Raw genomic sequence first — 7777 nt, 5'->3', positions numbered from 1 at the left:
TTTCTTTCACAAAGGCTCGAAGGTAATGGAAGAAGAAAAGGAAAACGAAGGGTTTTGTCTTATATAGGCTGGGGAGAGAGAGTGGGGTGATGTCAGGTGCCATCTGACGTTTGTAATTAATGCGAAGTCAACGGGACGTCTCTCAGGATTCCAAGTACTCAAGTGCTTTGCATTTTTGAGACGCGCCCTTTCGACTTGGGCCATGCATTAGACTTAATTCTAACGCGTCTGTTATTCCCATCCCGATTATACACAACTTTTTTTTTATAAAAAAATAATTAAATCTCTAACTATGAAGGCAATAACAATAAACAATCAATCTTAAAACGCAGATAAACAAACAAACAAACTTAAACACATTGGTAAAATACATAATGCAAAAAGAACAAAGAAAGAGAAAGCATCCCTAGAATATATGTCGATGCGAACGCAGGGATGCTTCGACGCGGGCCTCAGCTGGCTTCACGTAGTACGAGAGATGACTTTTGACGTTCTATGCCATCTTCAAAGTATGGCTTCACTCTTTGGCCATTTACTTTGAATGCATTGGTGCCAACATCCTGTGTTAATTCTACTACTCCATGAGGAAAGACTGTTTTAATGACGAATGGTCCTAACCATCTTGACTTTAACTTCCCTGGAAACAAACGCAATCGTGAATTGAATAATAAAAATTTTTGGCCAACAAAAAACTCTTTCTTACTAATGCGTTGTTCGTGCCAACGCTTTGTCTTCTCCTTGTAGAGCCTATTGTTCTCCTATGCGTTCAATCGCCATTCCTCAAGCTTATTGAGCTGAAGTTTACATTGAGCGCCCGCGGCGTCCAAGTTCAAATTTAGCTTCTTTACTACCCAAAAAGCTTTGTACTCCAACTCTAGGCGTAAGTGACAAGCTTTTCCAAATACTAGAGAGTATGGAGACCTACCTATAGGGCTCTTGTAGGCAGTGTAGGCCCAGAGTGCTTCATCCAGCCTCTGTGCCCAGTCTTTCCACGATGCGTTGACAACTTTCTCCAAGATAGATTTTATTTCTCGATTGGATACCTCAGCTTGACCGTTTGTTTGTGGGTGGTAGGCGGTAGCGATCTTGTGCCTAACATTATATTTGGCAAGTAATTTAGAAATTATGTGATAAATGAAATGCGTACCTTCGTCACTTATTGGGGCTCCTGGTATTCCAAAACGTGTGAAGATGTTCCTGGTAAGAAACTTAGAAATAGTGGACGCATCATTTTTGGCACAAGCTACTGCTTCTACCCATTTTGATACATAGTCTACTGCAAGCAGGATATATTGTTGGCCGTAGGATACGGTAAAAGGTCCCAGAAAATCAATGCCCCAAACATCAAATAATTTCACTTCAAGAATATTGTCCACGGGCATTGCGCCCCTTGATTAGATATTCCCGGTGCGTTTGCAGGGGTCACATTTACGAACATACTCCCTCGCATCTTTGAAGACGGTGGGCCAGAAGTATCCTCTTTGAAGGATCTTCGCAGCAGTTCTTTGCCCACCAAAATGCCCTTCGTAAGGAGATTCATGACACTCAGCCAAGATGCATTGTATCTCTTCCTCCGGAACCCATCGACGCATTATGGAGTCGGGGCCTTGTTTGTAGAGAAACAGTTCATTCTAAAAATAAAATTTGTTGTCATGTACTAACCGTTTCTTTTGCTAAGAGTTGAAGTTCCCAGGGAATTGCTTGGTAGTTAAGTAATTAACTATGTCTGCGTACCAAGGTTCCCTGCCTTCAACTGTGAACAGGCTTTCATCAGGAAATGCGTCTTTGATTTCACTTTCTTGATCTTTCATTTCTTGATTTCTTGATTTTCAATTCCCTTTCTGTCCTGAATATCAATGTCAAGTTCCTATAATAATAGCACCCATCTTATTAATCTTGGCTTCGCATTCTTTTTACTTATCAGGAACTTGATGGCTAAGTGATCTGTATAGATGGTGGCTGACACACCAACTAAATAAGATCTAAACTTCTCGATGCCAAACACTACAGCCAACATTTCTTTTTTTGTGGTTGTGTAGTGTTCCTTAGAGTCATTCAGTGTCTTGGACTCGTAAGATATGGGATGTATCAAATTTCCTTTCTTCTGCCTCAGCATTGTACCTGCTGCAACATCACTCGTGTCACACATAAGAATAAAATGCCACATCCAATCCAGTGCTATTAGTACTGGGGCTATAGTCAACGCATATTTCAATGTTTCAAATGCATCACAGTAGTCGTCATTAAAATTGTAAGGCCGGTTCGCTTCTAGCAAGGCACTCAAAGATCGCGCAATTTAAGAGAATCCTCTAACGAACCTTCGATAGAAGCCAACATGTCCTAGAAAACTTCGTAGAGCTTTAACATTTGATGGTGGTGGAAGTTTAGCTATGACATCTATCTTGGCTTCATCAACTTCCAACCCAGCTTTAGATACTTTGTGGCCTAAGACAATTCCTTCAGTCACCATGAAGTGACATTTTTCCCAATTCAGCACAAGGTTCATTTCCTCGCATCGGCAAGGTCAACCTCCAAATTATCTAAGCATGATCGGAATGAGTCTCCAAAGACTGAGAAATCGTCCATGAAGACTTCAACAGTCTTTTCCAAGAAGTCAGAGAAGATTGCCATCATACACTTTTGGAATGTTTCAGGTGCATTGCATAACCCAAAGGGCATGCGTGTAAACGCGAACGTTCCAAAGGGACAGGTGAATGTTGTCTTTTCTTGATTTTTTGGGTCAATCAAACTCTGGTTATAACCAGAGTATCCATCAAGAAAACAATAAAATTATTTGCTAGCAAGTCTGTCAAGCATTTGGTCAATGAAAGGAGGGGGGAAGTGGTCTTTCTTAGTTGCCGCGTTGAGCTTCCTATAGTTCATACGTGCGCTAGCCCGTGATAGCCCTTGAAGGAATAAGTTCATTATTGCTATTGACTATCACAGTTGTTCCCCCCTTCTTGGGAATGCATTGGACTAAGCTTACCTAGCTACTGTCGGATATAGGATAGATCATTCCCGCGTCCAGCCATTTTAAGATTTCTTTCTTGACCACCTCCTTCGTTTTGGGGTTCAGCCTTCTTTGAGGCTCAATCGATCCCGACTTTCCTTCTTCCAGCCTGATCTTATGCATGCAATAAGATGGGTTGATGCCACGGATATCCGCTAGCGTCCAACCTATTGCACGCATGTGCTTTTTCAACATCTAAAAAAGAGAGTGCTCGTTAGGCTCAGTATGATTCGTGGAAATAATGACAGGTAAAGTTTTGTTTGTTCCAAGGAAGGCATATTTCAGGTGACAAGGTAATGGTTTCAATTCATGTTCTGGTGGTTCCTCTAGTGATGGACGCGTTGGTTTCATCCGTCGCTCACTTAGACTTGGTGGCTCTAGTTCTTTCATGTTCTCCTCTAAAGCGAGGACCTCGCACACATGGGTCACTTCTTCTTTAGGCAACTCTATACTGTTCAGTTGACATTATTTACTATCCGGGAACTTTAATGCATTTAACACATTAAACTTCACCTCTTGATTGTCTACGCGCATAGTCAATTCTCCTTTATGCATGTCTATTAAAACTTTCCCAATAGCTAGAAAGAGGCATCCAAGAATAATTGGTGTCTTCTTGTCCGCTTCATAGTCTAAAATAATAAAATCTGCTGGGAATATGAAGTTGTCAACTTTTACTAGAATGTCTTCAATCTTTCTTTCCGGGTACTTGATTGTTCTGTCAGCGAGCTGAAGAGTAACATAAGTGGGTTGTGCTTCGCCAATTCTCAATTTCTTAAAGATTGAGAGTGTCATGAGATTAATGCTTGCTCCCAAATCGCATAACGCATGTCCTACATCCAACCCTTCTATCGAGCACGAAACTGTAAATCTCTCAGGGTCCTTCTGTTTCTTGGGTAGACTATTACTTACTAACGCATTTCACTCTTGCGTTAGCGCAATTACCTCTATCTCGCTGACTCTCTTTTTTTCGTCAAAATATTCTTAAAAAAATTGACATATTTTGGCATTTTCTCCAAGGCCTCTACAAGTGGAATGTTGATATGCAATTTCCTTAGGAGCTCAAGAAAGCGCTTGAATTGTTGTTCATCATTCTTCTTCATTAAGCGTCTAGGGAATGGTGCATTCAGCGGCACCGCTGGTTTTCCCGTATTAGACGTACTTGGTTTAAATGGCTTGTGGTCTCTGGCGTTCTTTCTTTTTGATATTCTACTGCCATTGAACGTGTGTTGCGTTCTTTTGAAGGACTGCTGTTTCTTGGATTCTTTCTTCTTTCTTCAAGAGCTTTTCCACTTCACAACGTCACCGCATAACATTGCTCCTTTCTATTGTTGTTCCCAGGTGTTTTAGTGTTGCTAGGCAAAACTTCAGGTTGCCTATTCTTCAATTCGCTCGCTATCTGCCCTACTTGTATCTCTAGGTTTCTGATAGACGACGCCTAGCTTTTCAGCAACGCGTCATTCTTGGTGATGTACTCATTTAATAGGTTCTCAAGCGAAGATCCTGAGCTTGACGCCTGTCCTCCTCTATTAAAGGACTATTGATGTGGCTGATCCGTTGGTTAAAATGCAGGTAGCAGTCCTTGACTTTATTGTTGATTCGCCCTTGGGTGGTGCTCCTTTTGATTTCCTTCTGTCCAAGAAAAATTTGGATGGTTCCTCCATCCAGGATTATATGTATTGGAAAATGGGTTGTTTTTAATGAAGCATACTGACTGTGGGTTTTGTGGGCACTCAGCATAAGAATGAGGATCACCACAGCCCACATAGCTAACAATGGGCTGCCCGAATGCTTCTACCTGATTCACCTTCTGTTGATTTGATGCGTTCCCTAGCCATATGTTCTGCAAAAGGCTAGTCATCGTAGCCACTTATGCAGAAAGTGTGGCTATTGCGTCATACGAATCGTCCACCCATTCCATGTTGTGCTTAGCAATGCGGTCTAATATCTCTTTAGCTTTGGTGTAGGATTTATCCATAATTCCACCAGTTGCAGCTGCGTCGGCTGCCATCTGCGATGCTCTATTCAATCCACCATAAAAAGTCTCCATCTGGATAGTTAGTGGTAGTCCATGGTTCGGGCAATTTTTGACCAATCCCTTAAAACGCTTCGATGCGGCACTTAAGGTTTCAGCTTCTTATTGTTCAAAGTTCATAATCTTTTGACGCCTCCTCGCGTTGGTGGTAGGTGGGAAGTATTTTTGCATAAATTTCTCCACCAACTTCTCCCAGGTAGTGATTTCACCAGACTCCAATGAGCTTACCCATTGTTTTGCGTCATCGTACAAAGAATAAGGGAACAAAGATAGCCTGATCGCCTCCTGGGTGATTCCAGGAATCACAAATGAGTTACACGTTTCCAGGAAATGCTTCATGTGGGTGTGAGGATCTTCTCCACGATCACCCTCAAATTGTCCAACAGTCTGGAGCATTTGAAGCATTACATATTTCATCTCGAACCTCGTCCCATCTGACATTGGGTATATGACTCCAGGAGAGAAATCATACAGTATAGAGGACGCATACTCCCTTATGGGACACATGCTACTGTTCACCATAAGGATCGGATTTTGTGCGGCATGTGATAGTTGTTGAGCTAAGTTTTGATTTGCCTGGTTGTCCGCCATTGCTTGTTGCCTTTTCTGTTGTCTGAGAAGTTGTTGCCTCAACCTTCGACAACGATTAGATCGGTTTCTATGTTGGAAGGTCCTTTCAATCTTGGGGTCGTATATGAGTTCAGGAGTGCTCTCCCTGCTCATAAACGTTCACAACCTTAGGCTTAGCTTGTAATACTCCCTCGACTGAAGTGTTCCTACAAAAGATACAACAAAATTTCTGGTTAGTTTTGTTTCTGAATCCCCGGAAATGGCGCAAAAAACTTGTTCGTTGCTATCGTGATTCGAGCTAGGAGTGTATTGTATAAAATAAATTGGAAGAATAAGTCCTAAGTATGAATGATGCATTGATGCTTTGATTCGTTTATGTATTTGTAATGCGTTGATGAGCTATAGATGTGCAACAACATGCACGACACTCCACTATTGACGTTCAAGTTTTCCTAAATCAGACCCAAGTATAAATCCAATTTAGGTTCCTGGTAAGTCCAGGGTCGAACTCAGGGATTCAGGTTAAGCTAATGCAGACCTTACGTTGTAGCCGTTGTAGGGCTTTCCTAAAATATATGAAGAAATGTGTTATTTACACTAAGGTGTCGTGCTTGTGCAAGAAGATACAAAAGAGTTGAGTAGTGACTGATGGATCATGTGAAAATGGATTTTAATGTAAGTGGTATGTGTCAATCTAAGATGAATGTACACCAGAATGTGATGTGGATGAGGTGGCTTGCTTATCTTTGTTTATGCATTAGACTTTTATTCGACACTTTTCAAGCGAATAACATACAAAACCTATCTCTAGGATGCATATGTTAAACACAGAATGCAATAAACACCAGTAAGTCTATCTCTAGATGTACTAGGCGTTCTACTTGATGTTGGCTTATTTACTCTGTCGAATAATCTAAGCTAAAGATTCTTTTACCAATGTTGGCTTAGTCGTTTGAAATGAAGTTTTTCATAAAGTATAGACGCATTCAACATAAACAAGAAATAAACAATGGCAAAGTGTGATGGATCAAATATAAGGATTTATAAAGAAGCAGATTGTCTTTACAAAACCAATATTTAATCAGATGAAATGAAAGTGATAAATGAGATGAAAGAAACTGAGTCAAGCCGCAGAGTACAATCTCTTGTATCTCTTTGGCTCAATTCTAGTTGTGTACAATCACTTGTATAGGAATTGGATGAAGTGTCTTTCTCAAGCTCGGCTTCCTTCGCTCCTTGATCGGCGGTGATGGTAGTTCTCTATCCTTCTGATCTTCTTGGCACTACAACACAGCTTCTAAAGATCTAACACTATGACTACGCTAATTATGAGATTGAGAACTTGAAATTTCTTGTGTGTACTTCGAACTCTGAAGGGATTTCATCTATTTATAGGCATTGGTCATCTTCAGCTTGGTGATGGACAGCATTAAAGTCCATACCCTGGTCAGCCGCCTGACACTCGGAAGCTTTTTAGACGCCGCCTGCTGTAGGTGGCCATACTTGCAAGTGGTGATTTGACACAAACAGCCTGAATCAATGAATCTTCTTTGCGTTAAATCCCTCCAACGTATGGCCCATGCGTTAGAGTTTTGCCTGCGACACTTCTTACTCATGTGTTAGCTTTTTGTTGAAATTCTGCAATATAACGCGTTAGTGACGCAGTATTTAGTAATAAACATTATTTTGCATGAGTTTGCTAATGTTTGAGCAATTCCATGCATTTCTTCTAAAAATGAGGAGATTTTATCATTAAAAACCTTAGTTGTTCCAACTTAAGAGCCAAAATAACTTGTATTTCTACAAGTTATCAATCTACCATTATCTATCACTGATAAACACTGAAATTTTGCTATACTTGAAAATATTTTTAGCAGCTTACCATTAAAATGATTACCCAAATAGTTTATTTATTATTTTAATTAACATTTTATACTATTTTTTTATATATAAAATTTTAAAAAATATCTATTGATATCGATAATTTATCAATATTTTCATTGACATTTTAAACATTGGCATCAGCCAGGGATAGTTATTATGTTAAGTAATTAAACTCAATTGTTTGAAGAAGTCTTAATATCACATGATATTACAATATAGACATGCAATGAGATAAAGTTGCATCAAATTTAGGCCACTAGTCCTTTTAATAAATATCTTCA

General features: G+C 40.1%; 1 non-coding gene across 1 annotated transcript; it reads left to right on the top strand.

Annotated features, from left to right (window-relative positions):
• Positions 1–5073: 5073 nt before the first annotated feature.
• LOC120068715 (small nucleolar RNA R71) lies at positions 5074–5176 on the top strand. The gene has a single exon (XR_005479340.1). It is a non-coding gene; the product is annotated as a small nucleolar RNA R71 (small nucleolar RNA).
• The last annotated feature ends 2601 nt before the right edge of the window (positions 5177–7777 follow it).

The sequence above is a fragment of the Benincasa hispida genome, chromosome 12 (genome assembly GCF_027475165.1).
Source record: "Benincasa hispida cultivar pf3 chromosome 12, pf3_genome.v1.1, whole genome shotgun sequence".
In the NCBI taxonomy this organism is placed as follows: domain Eukaryota; kingdom Viridiplantae; phylum Streptophyta; class Magnoliopsida; order Cucurbitales; family Cucurbitaceae; genus Benincasa; species Benincasa hispida.
This window is presented reverse-complemented; position numbering and strand designations above follow the sequence as displayed.